Source organism: Ruditapes philippinarum, unplaced genomic scaffold (assembly GCF_026571515.1).
Source record: "Ruditapes philippinarum isolate M1 unplaced genomic scaffold, ASM2657151v2 ctg1616_1_1_1_1, whole genome shotgun sequence".
Classification (NCBI taxonomy): Eukaryota; Metazoa; Mollusca; class Bivalvia; order Venerida; family Veneridae; genus Ruditapes; species Ruditapes philippinarum.
In genome coordinates, this window is record NW_026855153.1 from 68,510 (window position 1) to 95,279 (window position 26,770).

The 26,770-nt window shown below is 32.3% G+C and overlaps 1 long non-coding RNA gene across 1 annotated transcript; it reads left to right on the top strand.

Annotated features, from left to right (window-relative positions):
* Window positions 1-503: 503 nt before the first annotated feature.
* LOC132742284 (uncharacterized) lies at window positions 504-4,621 on the top strand. The gene is made up of 2 exons (XR_009627419.1): window positions 504-763; window positions 3,985-4,621. It is a non-coding gene; the product is annotated as an uncharacterized LOC132742284 (long non-coding RNA).
* The last annotated feature ends 22,149 nt before the right edge of the window (window positions 4,622-26,770 follow it).

Genomic DNA, 26,770 nt, shown 5'->3' on the forward strand with positions numbered 1-26,770 from the left:
TTACTTTAGGCTTCAAACCACTTGAAACATCAATTGACAAACAAACAAAGACGGTGCAACTTCAAAGGCACCGTTTGTACATCCAGATATGCTAGTAAATTTAATGTTTGATATGGTCAAAAGATAAGAACACATTAAGACATGACAATTATAAGATTTAAAGAAATACATACATTCATTACAAGATACAGTTACTATTTCAAACACTTAATGGAGATCTTTTCTATACAACTTATGATATCGTTTTCAATCGTATTACCATCAGTACTTTAACGATGTATTTTGAGCTCAAAATAGTCTGAGAAAGAAGTTGTATATCATGAACAAAATAACTTATGCGCATAATAAACTCAGTCAATAAGAAACTTATAGATATGACATCATCTGTTTCTGTAAAATAATGTTTCTCTTCATACATCATCGCATGAGTCCAAAATATTCAAATGACGTTTATTCTAATGGACCCCTTTGATGCAGTGAAAAAATATGCCAATTATCTTGTCTACCACTATTGAGAAATTGTTTTGACAAACATCAGTAAAAGCTCATATTTCATGGATATTACTGTAGAGCACGTGATACAATAAATGTTTGTAAAGTAAAGAAAGGTCTTGGTTTGACCTAGGATTGGCACTATAACGTCATGGAAGATCTTTATAAATTGAGGCAATTCCGATAATGATTTCAGCTTCATTAGAAAATTGTCAGGGATCACAGCTGACTTATTTCTCTTTTTCGGATTTGGAGGAGAAAACTCTAATTGGTATGTAATTTTACAAATATTAATGATGATATTTAATAAAATAAATAATAGTTTGCTTATAATTATTAAAGGATTAATTTGACGTTCTTGTGACGTTAAGGAAATAAATTATTACTTAAATATAATTTATAAATAATTAATCTAAAATTAAAATACAATATGTTTCTGTTCGACGGTTGAAAAAAAAATGTGATGTTCAAGAAGATACGTTATTTTATCAACATGATTATAGTATTCACGTAATATAATCATCACCTGTATTGATATTTTTTGAAGAAAAAAAAATTAACATTTTCTAGAAGCTCATTGAAATTATCTTTTTGCCCGATACAGGCACTAACAAATAGTTCTACCTAAGAATAGCTTTTAATTTTATGTGAAGATTTAATATAACAATAAATACTTTATCAATCATAATATTCCTAATTAGAAATATATGTTATTGTTTCCATTTATCGATTTGAAAGAGATCATGTAAATCACATCGATATAAGTATTAGAAATTGTTAGTCACCGTAGCAAAAATAAGCAATGTCATTGGGTTTATTTATTTATTTATTTATTTATTTATTCTCGTCAAGGTTTTTAAATAATGCAATGCATAACATGCATATGACTATATAATATTTCGATAATAGAACTATTGAATTGATATTTTATTATCCCACCAACAGTAACTGATACTATTACATATTGTATTGATTGAGTTAATACAGCACGTGAGTGGCCTTCAATTGATTAGATTTACCCAATGGTCAAATACGACAATAAGCTATCACAAAAACAGAAATAACTTTTACTAAAATGTTAAAGGGACTCCACTGAGGTTTTTTGACATGATGGGACTGAAAATATTTTTTCCAGATAATTGTATCATTTGATGTAGTTTTAGATCACTAATCTTTGTGCAAAATTTCAGATCATTCGCGCACTTCGTTTTTCCAGAATAATTATTTAAATTGTAAAAAACTGACACAAAGTGAAAAGCGTTTAAACGCTTTTCACTCAAATTAGGCCAAGAAAAGCATAAAAATACGATTTTTAATTTATTTCAAAGTATATTTCTTAACTATCTTTGCATATATTTTTGTTTAAAGTGTCCTAGCTCATTTATGTAAGAAATTCAAATGTTATGTTTTTAGACTTTTAAACCTCAGTGGAGTCCCTTTAAATGTCAAAATATTACTTTATATTATCTATGTTATTGCCAATACAATATACAAAACGTTAATATTAATATAATTATGCTTTTTTTTATTGTAAATCTCTTGAAGCCCCCTCGCACTGTGTTATTATTTATATTCATATTTGATTATTAGAACAATTTATAAAATTATATCTAACCGGTTGTCTTGGAAATCTTGAATGAATTCGCTTAACTCGTATCAAATTAAAGAAATTGTCCATATGTTCTCCATAAAAGGGACGAAAGATTGATTGGTGATGTATATAATATAACGACAAAGTTATAATTATGGTAATTATTTGATAAATGAAACACAAATGTTGACATTGTGTCTTCGCAAGTGAGATTAAAATGACATTGACACATCTTCTGAATTATATGATTCTGGAAAGTGTTATTGATATTTTCGTTATTGAAAAAAGTGTTCATATTATGATATATAATGTCATCATCAAATAATTAAAATTATTACAAATTTATTTTGACCATCTACTTTATGTAATGAATGCCAGAATCATTGGAATAAATCGACCTTCAAAACGCGTCAATTTCAAAAAAAAAAATACTACATGTACTAGCATCTTTTAAATCTGCAACCGTTGTTATAAATTATTATAAACTATTTGATAAGAAAGAGTACTTGTTTGCCTGGACCTCAAGGTTAAAACGAAGTGGCTTCCAGGGATACTTTATTTTAACTGAAATTGATAAAGAGTCATTATATTAAGATCTTATTTTATATACGTTCCAAAATCACTCTCTTATAAATGGAAAATGGCATTGTATCCCTATAATGTGAAAATCCAATTTTTAAACAAATGATGAAAACAAAATGAATTTTCAATGACTTTATATTGTTTTCCAAAAAGCAATATTTGAATAAATTATGGAATGATAGAGGTTTTAACGATAAGTTTGCATGAACTTAAATATCAATACAGATAATGTTTTAAAAAGCGTAGAACAAATCAAAGATTTTCATGTTGTCACGATTCGTGCTTAACTCCACTATTATAACATTTACATTAAATAAGAAACTGCAGATTAGATTATTTTCTATATTTAAACGGGACACAAGATGCGTGCAGATAAAAGATAAGAGAATCAATAAATGATGATTTTAGTAAAGATTCTTTGACGGGCATGCATGGCGCTATATTGTAAGTTGTGGCCATCTGTTTGTAGGTATACAACGTCATAAAGACATAACAGAAAAAATAACGGAGAAATAATTTGAACTAAAATTCTGATTCAATGAGTTTAAAATAGGTTTACTATTTTGTATAAGGGGAAATATAGTCATAATCATGGTAATAATTTGAAACGCAGTGAAGTAACACATATTAAATAATATATTTTTCTTTGCTTTGCAAACTGTTTAAAAAAAACTTAATTTTTTAAATTATTATAAATTTGTGTGAAAGGTATAGCTAACTGAATCATTGTCTGCTGCTAGCTGTTCTCATGTCGAGTCAACAGGAATATTTTGTTTGTATCTTAGTTATCATTTTCGACAAAGTTGCACAACACTTTGACGTATTTGATGGGAACATCAAACTGTTTGCTTTGTGCTTGACAAGGTGATTTGTTATTGCTATTTGCTTAAACAAACTTCCTGGCAGTTCTCAGTAAGGCGTCATCATTTGTTTGACAGGCACTTAAATCTAACAGCTGTGTCACAATTAAAGATAACAAAATTGGAATTTTAGCACACATTAAATGGTATGAGAGGTTAAATGAAATACAACAATTGTAACATCCTAAAGTGCAAACTCTTAAAAAGATTCTTTATGATAGCAATGTAACCAATTTAAAGAGACAAAATAGTTCAAGAATTTGTGCTGAAATACTTATTTCTTTGTTTATTTATTAAGATAAAGTTATTTTCCAATGCTGCTATGAATAACTGGAAGGCTGTTAATTTAAATTCAATATATATGTATGTATATATGTATGTGTTTGTGTTTGTATAAAGTATAACGGTACATTAGTTTATTGAAAGAGTTTTTATATATAGATTATTTTCTCGTTTCAGTCAATAAAAATGAACCGATTGTTCTTGTTCGTGCTTGCCGTAGCATTGCTCATTGCCTCCGCCCTTGCCTTTCCAAAAACGATGGCAAAATCGGGAATGTGGTCTGAAACAAAGTTTTGTCAAACTAAATGCGACAGAAGATTAGAATACTGTGATGCCCTATGTACCATCAAATATGGCGAAGATCGTACTGGAGAAGATCCGTTCCAATATAAAAGATGCCTAGATGATTGTGCTAACACATACCTTTACCAATGCCTCAGCAAATGCTTTTAATTGATGATTGATTCAAAAGTTGGAGAACATTGTCAATAGAATGAATGTTTATGTACAATAAACATTTTAAATTAAAAAGATCTTTAAACATCTTACAATTTCGCCCTTCCTTTTCAACCCATGAGTAATCTTCTTTATCTGTGATATTTGTTCATAGTATTTGAATGTATGCCTAACAAATATTGTCTTTGTCGCTACTTATTATACAGGCTCAAAATTAGGCAATTAGACAATGTCTGATTAATAAATAAATACTTTTGTTATTTTGTTAAGGGCGTATCAAATATCATTATAAAAATCGACAAATGGCTTACACTTTTTTGTACTCAGGATTAAAAAATAAATAAACGTAACAAAATGAGTTTTATTTGTTTATTAGTTACAACAATTTGTAACGTTATTACAAAATCATTATGGTACATTATTGGACTAGCTTTTATATGTATTATATGGCATGTCCCTCCTTTCCTCCCTCCGCCCTTATGCCATCCCGTTTAGGTTCAGTTCCTTACTAAGTGTCTTGCCTTATGTAGGTGATTGCGTTTATGTGAACGTCGCCTTGCCTTGTTGACCTTTGTTCTCAATGTTTGCCTACCGTTACCGTATGATCAGTGATTTTGTGCATTCAAGATCTACATAGTTACTTATCTAATTTATAAAACTCCGTCGTGCAATGTGTGTCATCTTGCACAGTAACTAATAGATTACAGGAAATAAAGAATAAATAATTTGTTCTCGGAGACATGATATCTCCATGCCAATTACCAACTCAATATTGCATATAAAAAGTATAAAGATATGTTCATTTATTATAAATACAAATCGTCTTTGTTTTTTTTATTTACTTATCTATTGTTCCCTTTGAAAGATTTAGTAAAATATACAATTCTGCATTTCTTAAACGATGTTTAATTATAACTTATATCATAATGAGCTTTAAAGATCCTGTATGTTTTGTGATTAATATTGTTACTGTGTGTATATATTTTTAATGCGTTTGTTTAAGGTCGCCGCCGGAAAGCCCATATGGGCGACCGTACACTCAAGTCGCTCCACGTTCCTTTTGCTGTCAATGTACAGACGGATAGTGTGCTAGCAGGACGGTATGACAGCGCGACAGCAGGCTAGCATGACGAGGAACGGGCGGACAAAGGATATACACTTTATATACCCCCTCTCTTAATGAAAGTCATAATATCTGATCACGACCGGAAAACTTAATTCATCTTTAAATGTTATTGTTTTGATACAGCGTAGGAATCATTCTAACATAAAAAGATTTCTTCAGTCATTCAAAACATCGTAACCTCGCTTTATCAATAAAAAGGTAAAACATACAATACGCTTCAGCCACTCATTTAAAAGGTAACTAGTCTTAAAAGCTCTATCTATTCATTCGACTAGAATATAACTATATTTTACAGAAATTAAAGAAAATATTTCATTAAGATTTAATTGAAACATGCCTATCAAAAATAGTTTTGTTTGTACTTCTTATAAATCCACAATAAACATATCGCAGTTGACAAAGTACCACAAAAACAACCTAATTGTCGTGTTAAAAGATCTTAGAAAAATAATGTAAAATAACTTTAACTGAATACAGTATAGAAGCGATAACTGCACGTTTCCCCGATCCTTGGTTAGATAAATCACAACTCCCGCAATGCAGCTTTGTCATTTTTGCTCTAGCTGATAGTACTAACAACAGTCGAATCATTAATGGAAATACAATCTTCACTCAAATTGAGAGTGAATTTGTCTTTTCACCTTCAACACAATGTCATAACACATTCTTGTTGAAGTGTCACTGTTGCAGAGGAGTAGAATTGAGGTTTTATGACACGAATTCTATACTGATATCATGTTTGAAATGCATGTAACTTTAGACTATTTGCACTTACATTGTTGTTGCGGATTGCTGATTTACTCTACATGTATTTGGTGAGCTAAATGGTCGCAATTAGCTTTGTAGGAATTAAACTAAATTTATTAATCAGATTTTCAGATTTTATTTTCAATATATGCAAAAGTCCCACAATAGCGGGAAACATAAGCAAATTGTGACATACATAAATGCATACATACATACATAGAATCACATAACATAATGTAGTAGAAAACGGCTATTGAGATTTCCAAGAACAGAGCCTAACACATTCATATTTATTTAAGCTATAAAATTGAGCTGGGTATATATATGGGCCGTGTCATGACAAAACCAACACAATGCGCCCGCCACCAGCACGGATCCAGACCAGCCTGCGCATCCGGGCAGTCCGATCAGGATCCATGCTGTTCGCTATCAGTTTCTCTACTTGTAAAAGAGTTGGTAAGCGAACAGCATGGATCCCGATCATACCGCGCGGATGCCCAGGCCGGTCCGGATCCATGCCGGTCGCAAACGCATCATGCTGGCCCTGTTATGACACGGCTCATATGTAAGTGAAAAGAATAATTATTACAAAATTCAATCATCAAAGACACACAAAAAGAAAAAAGGTCATAACTTATCTTTCGCATATAGTAATTTAAGACATGATTTAAAATTGTCTAGTAAAACACATCAAGTTCTAATGAAATGTTGCATTATTTTCATACAAAAAATACTAAGATTCTTTAGTTTATTTGTATCTTCCGATGTGACCAGGCTTACAAATTTAAACATACTTGGCCTATTTATGTAAAAATTATCTATGTATATTTTTCTATCATTTTCAAATTCTTGACATACAAAAAGATAATGAAATTCATCGCCAATATCGTTACATATATTACATTTTCGGTCTTGAATAGGTATATTCTGCCATCGTCCTATTTCAATTGGAAGGCGAAGATTTCTTGTCAACAATAGTAATAATTTATTAGCTAAATTGCTTGGTAGTTTATCTATGTAACAGCTTCTAGAAAAATCCTTTTTGATATATTTGTAAACGTTTGTATCAGAAGTGTTATTTAGTTCAGAACGCCAATTTTGCGAGTAAATATCTTTTAACTTTTGAAATGTTGTTTTTATCAACCACTCACTATTGCTAAAACTTTCTATGTACCAAATCCCAGAAAAACCAGTTTCACATAAATATTGTTTTACATTTTCTATCCACAGTGATTTAACTTTATTATCTATATGTCATTTACGTAAGAAAATATAAACCTTTTGAAGATAATTTTGTTGGTTCATCACTATTGATATTTTCAATAAGTCTTGCCCAAAATGTAATTACTCTGTGTTTGATATGCACACTGAGTGGTAGGACACCTGTTTCACCATATACCATATAAGACGGGGTTGACTTTTTAAATTTAAATATATATTTGAGAAATTTCAGCTGAATTAAAACATTAACATTTCCATATCCCCAAATTTCGCTTCCGTACAGTAAAATAGGCTTGATAGTTTTTTCAAATAATTCAATTTTTCCTCAGTAATGCAAATAGTGCTTTATTAGCTTGTTCAGCTATTTGTATTTTAGATTTATAAAACGAACCACTTTTATTGAAATATATCCCTAAATATTTATATTCATTTACAATTTCCAAGAAATGTTGCCCAATTTTAAAAACATTATTTATTTTTGGACGCCCTTTACTAAATATCATAACGTTGGTTTTATTTACATTAATATTTAATTTCCACGTTTCACAATATAATTTAAACTGATCTAAAGCCTTTTGAAGATCAATTTCATTTTCACTGAAGATCACTGTATCGTCGGCATAAAGCAAAATAAAAAGTTTAAGATAGACATGTACGCCTTCAATAATTGTATCTCTTGAAACTCCGTTAATATCGTTGCTTTGTAAAAAGTATTCCAAGTCATTCAAAAATATAGAAAATAAAAATGGCGATAAATTTTCCCCTTGTCGTACCCCAATTAAACAATCGAAAAAGGGGGTGCTTCCTTCATTTGTGCTTACTCGAGACTTAATATTTTCATACAAACTTTTTATAACGTTAAAGCATTTTCCATTAATATTTTCTTGTCTTAATTTTTGCCATAGTCCTATTCTCCATACAGAGTCAATCTACATGCCATCCTTTCATTTCTGTAAAAAAAAACATGGAAAAGGAGAGATCCCTAAAGAGCAATTAAAACTGAATACAAAAGGTGAAAATTGTAGACTCTCTGTACAGAGGCTGTAAATGGGAAATTATGAAAACTTTTGGTATCAATATAAAATAGAGAAAATAAGAATCGCTAAGAAAGCCCAAACATAAAAAATAGAAAATGTTGCAGGCTCGGTTGATTGAGCTTGTTCATGGACGGTAGTGTCAAGTGCAAACTTCCGTCCACATCCCCTAGCACCGGTTAAAGCAGAATGCAACATTTAAACATGTGAAATAAGTAATAAATGCTAAATAACCTGTTAAAAACTATGTGGAAACAAAAATCCTGCAAACAAAGATAAGAAAGTAAACCTCTTTCTAGTAATCGATCTTTTTTGTTGTTGTTGTTGTTGTTGTTGTTTGAACCTGTTCATTCGAAATCATCAAAAGTGCAACATCTTTATCACCTCACACCGTCAGCGTATTATATAAATTGGACATGCTTAATAGTCATTATACCTCTTTTTTTCCTTAAATCAAACTTTAAAAAATCATACTTGACAAAATCAACTCCGTTACTATAGAAACACGCGAATACTTTAATACCGGTTTTATATTCAAAGTTTCTTAGAAAACACAAGTTTTTTTTAAAACGTTGCCCCGTACTTCACTTCAGTGTTGTTATATTTTTCTGGTCCTTCGGAATCATTGATGCCAGCACTATTAAGTGTTGAGAATTGAGTACCGCTCAAGCCGGTGCTAGAGGGCGTGAAGGATGTTGCACGTATTCATTATCCCTCATGTACAGACTCAATCAAACCGAGTCTGCAATTCTAATGTAATTTTGTTGTGATTAATGCTTCCGAGGGATCACTTTGTTTTCAGATTTTTTTCAATCAAATGTAACTACGGGATTGCATTAAATGCCGGCTGTAAATTTTAGCTGAAATATGCCCAAAACAGGAAATATAAAACTACGGAGCCATAAAAGCACTGCTTTTAGAGAGTTGCTTCAACTGTAAATATATCTAAAATATAAGATCGGCTTTGCCTCCTTCTTTAACTTTAAGTGCTTGATTTTTAAAGAACTGTCATCGTTTTCTTGTAGGTCAGTTCTTTGTAGAAATACTATCATTATATTTAACAATAAGTGTATTCATGATAGCCATTGTTTATGTCAAATGATAATATGAATAAATATAGGCTTGTGGTGTTAGCTCTTTTTTAAAATTTGTGTGCATACAACAATAAACATTGACATAAATATCCATAGTAAACCATTCATTTTTTACACCTAATTCACAATACTTGTGACAGTATTTTTAATCAAATTGGCAATTTTCATCCCTTTTTATTTTGTTTCTCTAAATACTGCGAAAAGTCATGAAATAAGGTACACATTATAAGATTTTTTTTTCAAGAGCTACAGAATTGATTTTCTTTAAGAATGTAACAAGGTTGGGGCTGTTTTCTCGTGTCGGCATTCAATTATAAAGTATGGCTTTTGAAATATACGTGATGCAAAATATTTGATCGTGATTATAAGCAAAGTCGTGATCATATATACATCATTTTTTTGTCAGGTCGTGTGATATGTTTTCTATTTCAGCATCTTGGTTCTCATGAAATATAGAATAAATAACACATTTTTTGACGAAGTGATAAATATACGCAGAAAAAGAAATCGTGTTGATAAAAGTTGTGAAGTTCGTGTATTACCGATGCAGAATAATTGCAATGCATATTGACTAATAAATATTAAGGCAAGTAGCAGACTCTTGGTCTGTTTTGTTTAAGTGAATTAAGGTTTCTTATTTCCTTAACTCTTGCTAACAAATCGCAGCAAAACTGAAGCGATATTTATACCCCGTCGGTGTTTTACATTCAATTTAATATATGATGATAAAATATTGTTTTAAGACAAATCTGATAATAAAGAGTTCTATAAGATTGGTCATGGAACATTCTTGGATATGCTAGGTTTCATTGCAAAATTTTAAAACATTGTAATTGGTCAAAATGAAATGATTAATATGTATATAGTGTCTCGGCAAAAAAACAAGCTTGATATGCCGCTAAAGAGCAACTTAAAATAACCACTAAAAGTATAAAAAGAAAAGTTTACAGTACATGTTTTTACAGAACAATGCAGAAACTTCAAGAAAATGGAAAGAATTTAAAAGAAAGGTTTAAGATAGCTGTTTTGTTGTCCAGCGTGATAGAGAGGGTTGGTCTGCTATGGTGTATTCAATGAAAGAAATGCGGAGCAGCATTTGATACAAAATAGAGAAAAACATTACAAGTATATGTGATAACAGGATTTCTATTGTTTATTTCATGGTGAAATTAATCTATTTTGAAGCCTTGCTTTGTTTGCTTTCTTCGTAAAATTTAAGCACATGCATTTTATTGGAAATAGTTATGTCAAATTACAATCATGATTAGCGTATATTCTTTGTGAAACCATGCATACATTTTTGGAGCCATTCATTTGAATTTTGTTAATCATGTTAACATCTAGATAATAAAGCATGTTCAATTAACATTCTTTAAATCTAGGTAAATAACGTTCTACCTTGGAAAAGTAACATTGTAAATGCAATACGTGAATGGTTTAATATCGGTTTCATATTCGAAGTGATTTGGAACATCAATTACCAATCAGAGCTTATCACGGTATTGCATTCAAGTTAAGAATTGGCTGTGAATCTATGCTGAAGCAAGCTGTAAATAGAAAGAATAAAGCATCATAGACATAAAAACATAGCTTTTTAAAGGATTGTTTTAATTAGAACTATTCTTTCTACAGCAATGGATCGGCTACATCATCATGTTAAACATTTTATTTTCAGTTTAAGGAGAAGCATTGCTTGTTGTGTTGCAAAAATGCTTACTGCTTGTTGCAGAAATGTTGGTAATGTTAGTTACTGTTTTGTTGTTGTTGTTGTAATTGTTGTTGTTGTTGTTGTTTTAATCGAGAATCACCGGTATATGAGAGGAATATCCATACAGGATTACATTGCTACTTGCCACCTATAGATTTCAATCGTTTTATGGCCATTTATTATGGGTTTTTTTTATAGACAGTTTAGTTTATAATTAGTGGATGCTTTTACTGCGTGGTATGGTAAACACTCTCAATACAAAGACGCGCAATAAACATGGTGCTCAAGTCATTCCAGATCTAAATCCAGATTTTACTATTACATATGACATATCTCAAATTACTTTAATCAAGTCTAGAAATGGCCACTTTGTGTAATAAATTGTCAATATATGAAGTCTGAAAGTAAAAACTTAGAGATTGACAAAATGCAAAATATGATTGCTGTTGCATTTGTATTTAGAATACACACTACAGACATAATGCTATTCTTCAGGTAGATATTTCTTTATAAAAAAATGTGCCAAAATGGACAAAAATAGATTATGGGTATTAAAATATTTGCAAATTTCACGCTCATTTATAAATACTTTACAATATAAGCTAAGTAATACAAGGAGCAATATATTTATCATCTTTAAAACAGAAATGCATGTCGAATGCATGTTATATGAAAGTCTATTATGTACTAAAACAGTGATGTTTTCTTGCAAACATGCAAAATACATTAGCATGACAAGATGAAATTCCTTTTATAACTTTATATGTTGCCGATATTTCTATTAAAATACGAAACTTTTAAACAATGTGAAAATATGTTTTATACTGAAAAAAAAACAATCAAAAAGATAAATATCTTTTTAAGAAAGATACTTAATTGTCAGCAGTAGACTTGGTTTAGATATTTGCATAATTTATAAAGTAGGAGAAATAGAAGCCTATAAAGACCGCCCAAAACGGTAACATTGAATATTTTACAGCCTCGGTTTGATATGGTGTCTGTTCATGGGCAGTACTGGAAAGTGCAAACTTTCCCCAACGCTCCCTCTCACCGGTGTTTCAGTGATCTTGGAGTTTATTGCGATAGTTTAGATACACTTGCATTTTAAAACATACATCAAAATTGCAACATCTCTTCTACCTCCCACAGCCAGCGTTTTAAGATTATTTGGACATGCTTAATTAGCCATTATGCCTCTTTATTCCATAAATCAAACTAAAAATCAACTTCATTACTACAGAAACACGCGAATACTTTAATTCAAAGTTTCATTTTCAATCAAGTTAACCACAGGACTGCATTAAATGCCGGCTTTTAATTTTGGCTGAAGGGAAATATAAAACTACGGAGCCATAAATCACTGCTTTTAGAGAGTAGTGTCAATAAGTACTATTAATATCTAAAACATTTGATCGGCTTTTCCATCTTCTTTAACTTAAATTGTTTGATTTAAAAAGAAGTGTCCACACTTTCTTGAAGTTCATTTCTTTGCACAAATACTATAATTATATTTAACAATTAGTGTATTCATGATAACCATTATTTATGTCAAATGATAATATGAATAAATAGGCTTGTGTGTTAGCTACTTTTTAAGATTATGTGTGCATACAACAATAAACATTGACATAAATATTTATAGTATAATTATAAACCATTCAAATCTTTACATCTAATTCACAATTCTTGTGACATTATTTATAATCAAAATGGCAATTTTCATCTCTTTTCATTTTTTCCTGAATACTGCGACTATTCATGGCATTAAATCTGATGCCAATGAACATTGAAATAAATAACATAAGCAGTTATAATTCATCAGGAAATAAGGTACATATTCTAAGTTTTTTTCAAGAGCTATAGAATTAAATTTCTTTCAGAATGCAACATGTCAATTAAAAAGATTCAGGGCTGTTTTCTCGTGTCGGTGTTCAATTATAAAGTATGGCTTTTGATATATACGTGATGCAAAATATTTGATCGTGATTATAAGCAAAGTGATCATAAATACCATTTTTGTCGGGTCGTGTGATACGTTTTCTATTTCAGCATCTTGGTCCTCATGAAATATCGAATTAATGACACATTTTCTGACGAAGTAATATTTGTATAGAAGAAAACAAATGAAATCGTGCTGACAAAAGCTGTGAAGTTCGTGTGTTGCTGATGCAGAATAATTGCATTGCATATTGATTGATAAATATCAAGGCAAGTAGCAGAATCTTGGCCGGTTATGTTTAAGCAAAATTAAGATTTCTTATTTCCTTAACTCTTGTTAACAAATCGCAGCAAAACTGAAACGATATTTAAACCCCGTCGGTGTTTTACATTCAATTTAATGTATGATGATGAAATATTGTTTTTAGACAAATCTGATAATAAAGAGTTCCAAAAGATTACTCATGGAACATTCTTGGATATGCTAGGTTTCACTGCAAGTTTTCAAAACATTGTAATTGGCCAAAATGAAATGATTAATATGTATATAGTGCCTCGGCAAAAAACAAGCTTGATATGCCGCTAAAGAGCAATTCAAATAACCACTGAAATATAAAAAGAAAAGTGAAAGTAAATGTATTTAAAGAATAATGCAGAAAATTCAAGGAAACGAAAAGAATTTACACAAGAAAGGTTTAAGATAGCTGTTTTGTTTTCCAGCGTGGTAGAGAGGGTCGGTGTGCTATGGTGTATTCAATGGAAGAAATGCGGAGCAGCATTTAATACAAAATAGAGTCTAACCAATGTGATAGCAGGATTTTTATTGTTTAGTTTCATGGTGAAATTAATCTTTTTGTAGCCTTTGCCTTGTTTGCTTTCTTCGTAAAATTTAAGCACATGCATTTTATTGGAAATAGTTATGTCAAATTACAATCATGATTAGCATATATTCTTTGAAACCATGCATACATTTTTGGAGCCATTCATTTGAATTTTGTTAATGATGTTAACATCTAGATAATAAAGCATGTTCAATTAACAAACCAACTATGTTATTCCTTATTTATTCTTTAAATCTGGCTAAACAATATCGTACCTTGGAAAAGCAATACTGTAAATGCAACACGTGACTGCTTTAATATCGGTTTAATATTCGAAGTTTTTTTAAACATCAATTACCAATCAGAGCTTATCACGGTATTGCATTCAAGTTAAGAATTGGCTGTGAATCTATGCTGAATCAAGCTGTAAGCACCATAGACATAAAAACATAGCTTTTTAAAGGATTGTTTTAATTAGAACTATTCTTTCTACAGCAATGGATCGGCTACATCATCATGTTTAACATTTTATTTTCAGTTTAAGGAGAAGCATTGCTTGTTGTGTTGTAAAAAAAAGCTTACTGCTTGTTGCAGAATTGTTGGTAATGTTAGTGAGTGTTTTGTTGTTGTTGTTGTTGTTGTAATTGTTGTTGTTGTTGTTTTAATCGAGAATCACCGGTATATGAGAGGAATATCCATACAGGATTACATTGCTACTTGCCACCTATAGATTTCAATCGTTTTATGGCCATTTATTATGGGTTTTTTTATAGACAGTTTAGTTTATAATTAGTGGAAGCTTTTACTGCGTGGTGTGGTAAACACTCCGGATAGGAAGACGTGCAATAAACATGGTGCTCAAGTCATTCCAGATCTAAATCCAGATTTTACTATTACATATGACATATCTCAAATTACTTTAATCAAGTCTAGAAATGGCCACTTTGTGTAATAAATTGTCAATATATGAAGTCTGAAAGTAAAAACTTAGAGATTGCCAAAATGCAAAATATGATTGCTGTTGTATTAAGAAGTACAAACTACAGACATAATAGTAAAAGAAGTGTGCTATTCTTCGTGTTGATATTTCTTTATGTAAAAAAGGTGTAAAAAAAAGACAAAAATAGATTATTGGAATTAAAATATTTACAATTTACACGCTCATTTATAAATACTTTTATAATATAAGCTAACACAAGTAGCAATATATTTAGCAACTTTAAAACAGAAATGCATGTCGAATGCATGTTATGTGAAATTATATTATGTACTAAAACAGTGATGTTTTCTTGCAAACATGCAAAATGCATTAGCATGTCACGATGAAATTCCTTTTATAACTTTATATGTTGCCGATATTTCTATTGAAATACTTTTAAACAATGTGAAAGTATGTATTTTACTGAATAAAACACTTTGTTTATTCAAGAACAAGAAATATCTTTTTATATCTTTTTAAGAAAGATACTTAATTGGCCGCGGTATACCTAGTTTCAAATATTTTGCATCCTTTATAAGATAGGAGAAATAGAAGCCCTAAAGACCGACCAAACGGCACATTGAAAATGTTGCAGGCTCGGTTTGATATTGAGTCTGCTCATGGACTGCAAACTTCCGCCAACGTCCCTTATCACCGGCATAAGCAAATTCAACATTTAAACCATCAATGTGACACGTTAGTGCCATTCCCTGAAAAGTGGCGTATGGTCCCAATGTAATAAACCGTTCTCTGTTATAACCGACCACATTGAATAAAAAGATTCCATAATATTACATTATGCAACATCTCTTTTTGTTTAAAAAAGATACGTTTGAGACTTAGTAAAGCAAAAAAAAAAAGCCTAATAGTTCAGATTTTTTTTCGGTAGAGATGGTACCAAGCAACGCCTTGTTACGCCCTAAACACCAGTTTTGATTATAACAACCTAAAGACTATTAAATTTACGAAACAGGGAATTCATTTAAAATAGGAACCTGTACTATGGGGCGTGAATGGTAGTTTGCACTTTCTAGTACCATCCATGAACACGCTCAACCAAACCGAACCAAACCGAACCTGCAACATTTCCAGTTTTTTTCCGAATTGGACGTTCTTTATGGATTCTTTTTACTTTATTTTGAACCTGTTCATGGAGGTAGTAGTATCTGCAAGATACCTTCCAAGCCAGCAAGTCCCTGTTTGAGCAGAACTGAACATTTAAATGTGTATAGTTACTATAGAATAATATAATTAAGGAACATCCACACGCCACATGTCGGAAAGACCATGGCTGCAATGTAGCTTTTAAAAGTAAATGATAGACAATATATTAATAAGCATAAAAACGCTAACCCACTATAGTGTTTCAGTGATCTTGGTGAGCATTGTGATTGCTTACATACATTTTGCATTTTAAACACGTTATTTATATTAACAAAATACATACCTAAAACTTCTTTTGGCTATCACTATTGATAATCAAGTGTGACAAAACGAAACAACTGGTAAGGAAAAGGTGAATAAATGCATCATGTCAAATTACAAAATTATTAATGATAATAATAAAACAATAATACAGTAATTGTGCCGACATGCTAAATACATTAACGCATACACATATTTTGCTTGTAATAACGACATTTTGCCTTGTTGACCTAGAGCTAAAACTTAACTAATTTGTTAAAGAGTGATTTGGCATTACAAAACATTGTATAATTAATTGATCGGGAAGTTAGAAAGATAATCGCTTATTTAGCGCATGTTCTTACTTTCATCATTTAACGACACAATGCTTTGTCAAGATTTAGAATATTATTAGGCGGGTTTTGTGTCGCCTCTAAGGAGTAGTGGCGACATATAGGGATCACTTCTCCGTCGTCTGTATGTCCGTCTGTCTGTCCGTCACAAAATTTGTCCGTACTAGTCTTCAAAAACTCTAGTCCAAACTTTACAGGAATTATCAGTACCAAGTCCAGTTGTGCATATCGTCAGCATTTTCCGGTCCAATGACTTTTATCAGAGTTATGGCTTGTTAATAATTATTATTTTTAAAGTTTGTCCGGGCTACTCCTCTTATACAACCAATGCAATTTCAATGAAACTTAACAGGATTGATCTGTAGCTCAAGTCCTTGCACATATTACACGGGTTTTTCGGTAAAATGAGTTTGGCCGAGTTAAGGCCCTTGCATAAAAAAGTGCCTTTTTGTGTATTGCCATATACACAAAAGCTTGTCCGGACTACTTCTCAAAAACTACTGACGCAATTTCTTCAAAACTTTACAGGAGTGATCAGTACCAAGTCTAGTTATGTGTATCATCGGCTTTTTATGGTTCAATGAATTTTGTCGGAGTCATGGCCCTTTAATTATTTTTTTTAAGTTTGTCCGGACTGCTCCTCTTATACCACTGACGCAATTTCAATGAAACTTTACAGGATTGATTGGTAGGTCAAGTACCTGCAGATATTACACGGGTTTCCGCTTCAATGATTTTTGGCCCAGTTATAGCTCTTGTTAATAAAATTTGTCCGGAATACTCCTCCTATATCACTAATGCGATTTCAGTGAAACTTGACAGGATTGACCGGTTGCTCAAGTACTTGCATATATTACACGGGTTTTCCGGTTGAAGGATTTTCAGCCGAGTTATGGGCCTTGAATCAAAAATGTGGTTTGCCCTGTTAATGACGTTTGGGTCTTCAGCTACAATCTCGGTTTTATTCAGTGTATTCATGGGTAGTGAAGTGCTCAATATTTATCACGCACATAAGGATCCACTCAGGCATAATTCAATGCTCAAAAATTCATGAAAACCCTATGTCATCTATTGACTATGGATTGGTTAATAGGCTATGTTTTCAAAATATAACCTGGAATGTGCAACAAAATCTATAATTTTTCCTACTAACATTCTTGCTTTAGCGTCACTAGAGTAACATTATTAGAAATCATGATCGTTACGCTAGTGGCAAATTTAAAAAATGAGCCGTGTCATGACAAAACCAACATAGTGGGTTTGCGACCAGCATGGATCCAGACCAGCCTGCGCATCCGCGCATCCGCGCAGTCTGATCAGGATCTTTGCTGTTCGCTTACAAACCCTATTACAAGTGGAGAAACTGATAGCAAACAGCATGGATCCTGATCAGACTGCGCGGATGCGCAGGCTGGTCTGGATCCATGCTGGTCGCAAACGCATAACGACACGGCTCAAATTATAATAAAATTGTTTTGACGTCACGAGCAATTAAACAATTTACATATCATGAATTTACACGGTATGACATTAATACCAAAAGGAAAAAATAATTGATAGGCTAATGTTTACTATGAGACGGATCTTGACCAACAAAAAATGATTAAATAAATGTACGGTAATTTAGTGTACATGAAATTGTATTTGAAACATTGTTCGTCAAGCAACGTGATATGCATCGATTGTCATTTGTTCTGTTTTTGAAATGTGTTTAGTATTTAACATTACACATAGGTTATATGTAATACATGTAAATTGACATAGAAAACTGGCGGATACATGTGTATATTTTAATTTCCATGTTTACTGACCTTCCTGTTTGGGATGGTCGGATATGTTGATTCGGTCAGTGAGAGTGGTCATGAATAAAATGAAAACAAAGACCAGCAAAAAGGCAAGGCGAGGTTCACAGAACGCAGCCCAGCCACAGTGTGAAACACAGACTTGTCTTTGTTGGCTGATCATTGCTTAAACGCGTGACTCTTAAACATCTCCATAGAATGTAAAGGTTATTTTTTTTATTTAATTGACATTTTACATCGATAAAAATATTCAAACTGGCTTCAATAAGTCGTACAGTTATGTCAGCAGTGTACATAACTGACTTTTCTTTTGATTTTAGACCAAGAGAGACAATGAGTGGATACACTAGCTCAGCATGATGATATTGATTGTCTCCCTTTCTGATTGACAAATATTCCAGGAAATATAATTATTCATACAACTAGATTGAAACTTCAGATTGTGCAGAACATTATTAAGCTTAATGTTTTGCCTCTTTTGCAATGTGTATAACTCTCATATTCCTTATATTACATCTCAGGCTTTTGTTAGTAAAAACATGCTGTGTATTGTTTCATTATCCTTTGATAGTTTTGTTTTGCAGGCATCAACTTCCAGACATACACATTTAAGTCACATTAAGACAGTGCCCTGTGTGTCGCAGCAGCATGAAGCGTGATGAACGTCGGAGGTAAGTCAAGAGCTAAATATTACGAGTCCGGTGCTTTACCACAGCAATGTAACTCGAGGACCGGGAAATCCCTCTCAAAGAAAGAAAGAAAGAAGAAAGAAAGAAGAAAAAAAAAAGAAAGTAAGCGAAAGAAAAAAAGCGCAAGCACATGTTATTTGGAATTTCGCAGATTCGGTATAATAGAGCGTGAACATGAGTCGAAGATTTCTTTCGCTCCCCTCTCTAATATTCAAATATGCTTTAGCTACTGGAGTGAATGCTCTCCCGAATGGCCAGAAATTAATAACACTGAGTCAGCCTGTTTATAGTTTTATAATTTTCAGTCTTATTTGTCATGCCATAAATCAGTCAAAGCAGGATCAAACAAAAGAGTAGAAAGCCATCATAATATTTTAAATATAAAAAATAGCACCAGAGATATTTATAAGATACATAAAAAAATAATGTTCAATTAAAAACGAAACAACATTTTGTCAACGTTTTATTGTCTTTTAAAACATGTAGCCGTACATTTAATTTTTATCTATCTATGGCTTGATAAGTACTGCCAACTCCTCCCGCGAGTGTTATTGGCAGGGATTTATACACGTCAGAAAATATTTGTTATGGTGTAGTCACACTCTATCGTATAATAGAAACGTTAATGTATGTGTTGCGTGTGAAAATTAAAGAATAGATATATTCATACGCACATCTTTCGATCATTTTTTCTCGATCTTCAGACGACAATCCTTTACAAACCTAATAACAGCGTATGAACAGCGTTTGTATAATGTATACGAGGGATGATCAAAAATTAACCGGACTTTGTATATGATTCATTAACGTTTTAATGTATTTCATAATTGAAAATCACAACATAAGGCGGAATCTATCCGCTACATGATACAAAAATAATTAATAAAAAACATTAACATTTAACAAAGTTATGCTCTCTGTAGCATTTACATGAACAGTGATCCGGCGCACCGGATATTACAAAAGTTTGACGTTAACGACGTCATGAGTTTAGTATATATATATTTTACGCAACTTCTTACTCCTTCTCAAAGTACGCCCCTGCGTGTTCCACACATCGTTGATGCCGATGGACCCATTGTTTATAAATATTTTTGTACCAGGTGGTGTCGACGGCCTAGTTATAGTCTGGGTGGCGGTAGAGAGCTCGTGTAACGACGTGAACTTCTGTCCTTTCAACTGTGATTTAATTACAGGAAAAATTGCGAAGTCGAAAGGAGCGAGATCTGGCGAGTAAGGTGGGTGAACAACTCTACCGAAACCTAACACGGCTACTTCTAGGTCGGTAGCTGCGGCTGTATGGGAGGATGCGTTATCCATATGCCGGATGAAATGCTTGAGTGGCACACCGGGTCGCTTCTTCTCAAGAGCATGTACGAGATCACGTATGAGCACCTGCAGAATGATACATTCATTTTTTATTCATTAAGTAAAATACATTTTACACCAGCCGTGAATTGTGATTTATTTTATACGATTGTAATTTATATGTAATTAATGTATTTTAAATATTCTATTTATCAGTTTACATTTCTTTTCTTCGGAATATAAAAGTATATAAGGAAGATTTACGCATTTTGTTAGACAATACTTATTTACATTTATAATTTAAATTTAAAAACATGATAAAATACCCTGCATTTATCATTGATGTAATGTAATGTATTTTTAATACGATAAATTAACAAACCTTGCAAAAATATTCGGCGTTAACAGTGGTATTCTTCGGGACGGCGTGTTGTAGGATCATTCCGTGCATATCTGCAAACATGATAAACATGTATTTCCCGCCGCTTTTTGACACGCGGGCCTTCTTTGATGGTGGTGAAGTACTCCTCTTCCAAACAGCTGACTGCACATGTACTGTACGTAGCAGCTCTTCGTACATCTTTGGGAGCATACAGTACACGCAAGAAGTTTCTGAGAGATCTTTGGTCCTTATTTCTGATTTCAGCCATCAGCTGGTCATACAGGCCAAACTGACGTCGTCGTCCAATCCATGGTCTCACTCAGATTTGGCATCTTATTCTCATCCTCCTTCTTCCGTGTCTTCCTCTTCGTTGAGCCTAATAAATTGTAAAATTTATAAGTTCTGGTGTTGTAGAAGAGCTTCATCGTCTCTCTGTCGATCTACAACTGACGAAGATGATGAAATGGGACCCTATATATATTTACAGCTCAACTGACTGACCACCTTCATGCCATCGTATGAGAAGCGTACTTAGCGTATGAGTAACGTATGAGTAGTGTCATCAGTAGCGTATCAAGCGTATGTCTAACATCTCTGTTATTGTCTCGAATTGTTAGCCATATACGCTATATAGTGTGATAGCACCATGATATATAATAAGTTCATGAGTGGTGTAAGAGGAAGTTGAAACATTATATATCAGACTTAAATTGCATAAAGGAAGATACAAGATACACTTTAGTTTCCTGTATATTCTCAGAGACATATAATATTTTAACGTCTCTGATATTCTCAATATTTCTTGGTTTTATATTTCAGATACATGTGTTATGTGGCTGTCTTGTTTGATCTAGTTTATATAAGGTGGTGAAGATTTTTTAGGATATTTTTGTTTTATAGGAGGTTCCTTTATAGGAGCATGTTCTTGTACAATTTCATTAAAAAAATTAAATACCCAGAGTAGGTGTCATCAATATCATCAAAAGTAAATGTTACTTGGAAGGGTACTTTGCCTAACTCAGTGTTGAAAGCATTTTCATCAAATTTTTTTTGCAGCTCCTAAAAGGTATTTTTTTTAGATACAGAAGGATCAACATGTGTTAATATGGTCTGAACTTAGTGTTCAACCTTTTTGCCTTATGTTTGTGCAAAAATATAAAATGTATTGACCTACAAAGAGTATTAAAATATTATCAAACCAGAGACATATAGATATAGTTATCTATGTCTCTGATCAAACCGAACAAAAAAAGTCAAAATACACATTTTTTTCAAACTTTTCAGCTGACTTTAATTTTTACAATGATAGAATTTTATCATTCGATTAAAGAAGTTTAGCTGTTCGACTTATTTAACAACTTCAAGATGACAGTTTACAATTCACTCAAAAACGCGAGCCGTCCCGTTTACTCACACGGTTTCGATACGGCAATTATTGTCACTCGATTGTCGCAAAATATTTGCGCATCCGGGTTCCGCACATATCGATTTTCGGCAAAAACAACCTTCTCGCCAAACAAAAATTGAAACAAATCTTGTAAACAGATTGACATTGCTCCACTGCAATTAAGGTAATGCTCTTATATTCATAAATTGTTTTATTTAAATATAGTGGTGTTTAAATAGTTTAAAGATAGTTCTGGAGATATGCTGTGACCAGAATCACGAAATTTAAGCAGTTGAATAGATGTGATCTGCGTCAAAACGATTCGGCCTTTTACTAGCGGCTTTTACTAGTGTCAATTTTTCGACGGCAAGACAGACCGATTTTATAATCTGATATTTCATAGATGTCTGAAGGGCGACCATCGTATATATAAAAAAAGCCCTAAAGCGCACAATTTGTTGGGCTAGCCTTTTACCAAATCGGCACGGATGCATCGAAAAGTGATAGACATAGAAACATCATAAGCTCGACTATACGAAGTATATGGAGAGCTGTCCTACTAGCCCCGGCGTCGGTGTCCGAGTCCGCGTCCAGATTTTAGAGTGCAGTAAAATATTTTTCACTATAACTTTGTTATTTCTTAAGGTATCAACTTCAAACTTCAAATATATGTACCTTATCACCAACGGCTTACAGACAACTCACCCCCCAGACGATTCACCCTAAGCCATTTTTTCCAGACAACTCACCCCCCAGACAGTTCACCCCACATTATTGGATTTTTGACACAGACAATTCACCCCCCATTTTCTTAACTTTAATTTTGATGAAATTTATCTTAAAATTAGAAGATGCAATAAACAAATTTGTTGTGTTTCTTTACTAAATTGATATTTAATATGAAATTAGGCAAAGCCTATGAACGGGGAAGTCGTTAAAAAGTCCTTTCATTTTTCCGTTTTAAAGGTGTCATTCGGTATTTTATACACCACTTCCGTTTTCACTCGGAACACTCGACGTTTATTATTTATCCGAAAAGTTGAGATTTGTTCCGTTATCGGAATACACCGTCTTTTATCATTGAGTTACATTGTAAATGGCGGCGCCTAACTAGAACTGACACTGAAAATTTTATTGATAGGTATAGAATTCTATATATTTTTTAATTGTTTTTTATTTGATTTTCTTTTAAATATACACGTGTAGTCTATAGCCGGGCAAGCCAAAGCCCGGAGCCGCTTCGCGGCCCCGGGCTTTGACTTCCCCGTATAAATTAGTCATATTTAAATTAATTATAATAATTTTTTACTTAAAAAATAATATTTGTTACTAGATCTATGTGATTATATTTTTACATATTATTTACATACAAACTATAAAAATTACAAATTCACCATAAATTTGTCTTAATTTGTTTAAGTGCTAGTGATGCTATTATAAAAGATATTAACATGTGATAATCATTTGCTCTTTAATCCCTTTCATTTTGAAAGGAATTAATTAATGATTATCAATAGACCTTAATCCCTTTCACACTTCCTTTGATCGTAATTATCTCTAATTAGGTGTTAAGTGACTATTATCTACTCTAGATAGATGGATAGATATGGTAATTATCTTAAATCTTTGAAATATACCGACTTTTTTAATCTTTTTTACCCATAAACATGATTATCATTTATGAGGGGTGAATTGTCTTATCTATTTTGAGGGGTGAACTGTCTTGAGGGGTGAGTTGTCTTGCTTTTTTGAGGGGTGAATCGTCTGGGGGGTGAGTTGTCTTGTTACCTCACCAACCACATCTTACGTGAAAAGTTTCATAACTCTAGCATCAATATTTTCAGATTTATCTCCCCTTAAACTTAGATTTTTCCTTTAAAAAATACTGTTTTTTACTGTTACTTCTTTATTCAGACTTTCCGAAATACGTCGGTCCGACGGACATGTCGGATAAGTGTCTTAGAAATACAAACACAAGTTTTCCTTTGATTTTGATTAATTTTTATTTGGTCTGACAAATTTCGTTTCGGTCCGACAGATTTTCATGGTTTGTCAGACCGAATGTCTGACACTTTTTCATAAATTTCCGGAAGTCTGTTTATTCTTTAAGGGATAACTTCATACTTCAAATATATGTACCTTATCATCATCCACATCTTATGTGACAAGGTTCATAACTAGCACCAATATTTTCAGGTTTATCTCCCCTTAAACTTAGAATTTTCCTTAAAAAATACTGTTTTTTACTGTTACTTCATTATTCAGACTTCCCGAAATACGTCGGTGCGACGGACATGTAGGATAAATTTTGATTAGGTCCAACGACTTTTTATTCCTGAAAGGTCCGACTGTACCGCTTTTATCCAAGTCACATGTACACAAAATGGAGTAGCTAAAGGTGCCAAACCTGGGAAAAAAAGAAAATCTAAGTCAGAGGAGCGCGCAGAACAGCAGTAAAAGGATGAAATGAATAGATCTGAGACAAAATTTAATGAAAAATGGAAGCAGGACCGTAAATCGTTTGTGTATGACAATGAGGAGATGAAAATGAGCTGTACGGTTTGTGCCGATTTTTACGGCAAAAAAATTAAAACTGAAAAGTGTCTTAGCAATACAAACACAAGTTTTCCTTTGATTTTGAATAATTTTATACGTTCTGACAAGTTTTGGTTCAGTCCGACAGATTTTCATGGTTTGTCAGACCAAATGTCTGACACATTTTGTTAACTTTCAGGAAGTCTGTTTATTAGTCCCCTACCGGTTTACCGGAGGGGTCTTTAGGTTTACCCTCTGTCCGTCTGTCTGTCCGTCCGTCAGTCCGTCCATCCACAAAACTGGATCCTGGGATAACTCAAAAAATACTGAAAATATTTTTATGAAACTTGATATATGGATAGATGACAGTATGGAGATTATGCACGTCTTTTTCTTTTCATCCTATGTTGAAAATTCTAGTTGCTATGGCAACAAATAGACTGAAAATATGGCAAATTTTACACATAACCTGGATCCCGCGATAACGCAAAAAGTACTGAAAATATTTTTATGAAACTTGAAATATGGATAGATGGCAGTATGGAGATTATGCACGTCTTTTTCTTTTCTTCCTATGTTGAAAATTCTGGTTGCTATGGCAACAAATAGACTGAAAATACGGCAAATTTTACGCATAACCTGGATCCAGTGATAACACAAAAAGCACTGAAAATATGTTTATGAAACTTGACATATGGGTAGATGGCAGTATGGAAATTATGCACATATTTTTTTATCTTCCTATGTTGAACATTCTGGTTGCTATGGCAACAAATAGACTGAATTTCAAGATTTCTGATTCTAGTTTTTAAGTTTTTTCACTATAAAGTCTTTATTTCTTAAGGTATTTTCTTCAAACTTTAAATATAAGTTGCTTGTCATCAACCACATCATATGTGACAAGGTTTACAACTCTAGCACAAAATTTATCAGAATTACCTCCCTTGAACTTAAAATTTTCATGAAAAAAACATTGTTTTTTTTTAATAACTTCTTTTTCTGAATGTATCTACTTCAAACTTCATATAAATGTTTCTTATTGTCACTCAACATTTGTGAGTGTTCAATACTCTAGCAAGACTATTTCCAGAATTATGCCCCTTTTGAACTTAGACTTTTTTTTGAGAAATTGGTAAGTTTTACTCCAACTTCTTCAATCATGATAGGATTTTAAAAATGTTATATTTTGATAACAGGGATGTTTAAAAAATAACTTTAGAGTGTCCTTCAGTCCGTCTGTCTGTACATAAAAACTGTTTCCTGTGATCACTTTTAAAGAACTTTTTCAACAAATTTACTTAAAATAGGAACCTAAGTGAATGGCCAATGGCCCTTCAGAATGTTGCTTGGGCTCTTACCGGTAGGGGACTTATGGATTGCTTGCAATACTATGATAATTGCTTGTTATTTAAGGGATAAACTTCATACTTCAAATATATGTACCTTATCATCATCCACATCTTATGTGACAAGGTTCGTAACTAGCACCAATATTTTCAGGTTTACATTGTATCTCCCCTTGAACTTAGAATTTTCCTTAAAAAATACTACTTTCTACTGTAACTTCTTTATTTCTTAAGGGATCAACTTCATACTTCAAATATATGTACTGTATCATCATTCACATCTTATATGACAAGGTTCATAACTCTAGCATCAATATATTCAGGTTTATCTCCCCTTGAAGTTAGAATTTTCCTTAAAAAATATTATTTATTACTGTTACTTCTTTATTTCTTAAGGGATCAATTTCAAACTTCAAATATATGTACCTTATCATCATCCACATCTTATGTGATAAGGTTCATAACTCTAGCACCAATATTGCAAGAATGATCTCCCCATAAACTTAGATTTTTTTACTAGAAAAATGTTATTTTTTACTATAACTTTTTTAGTTTTAAAGGTATCTACCTCAAACTTCATATACTTATTCCTTATCATCAATTACATTTTATGTGACAATGTTCATAACTCTT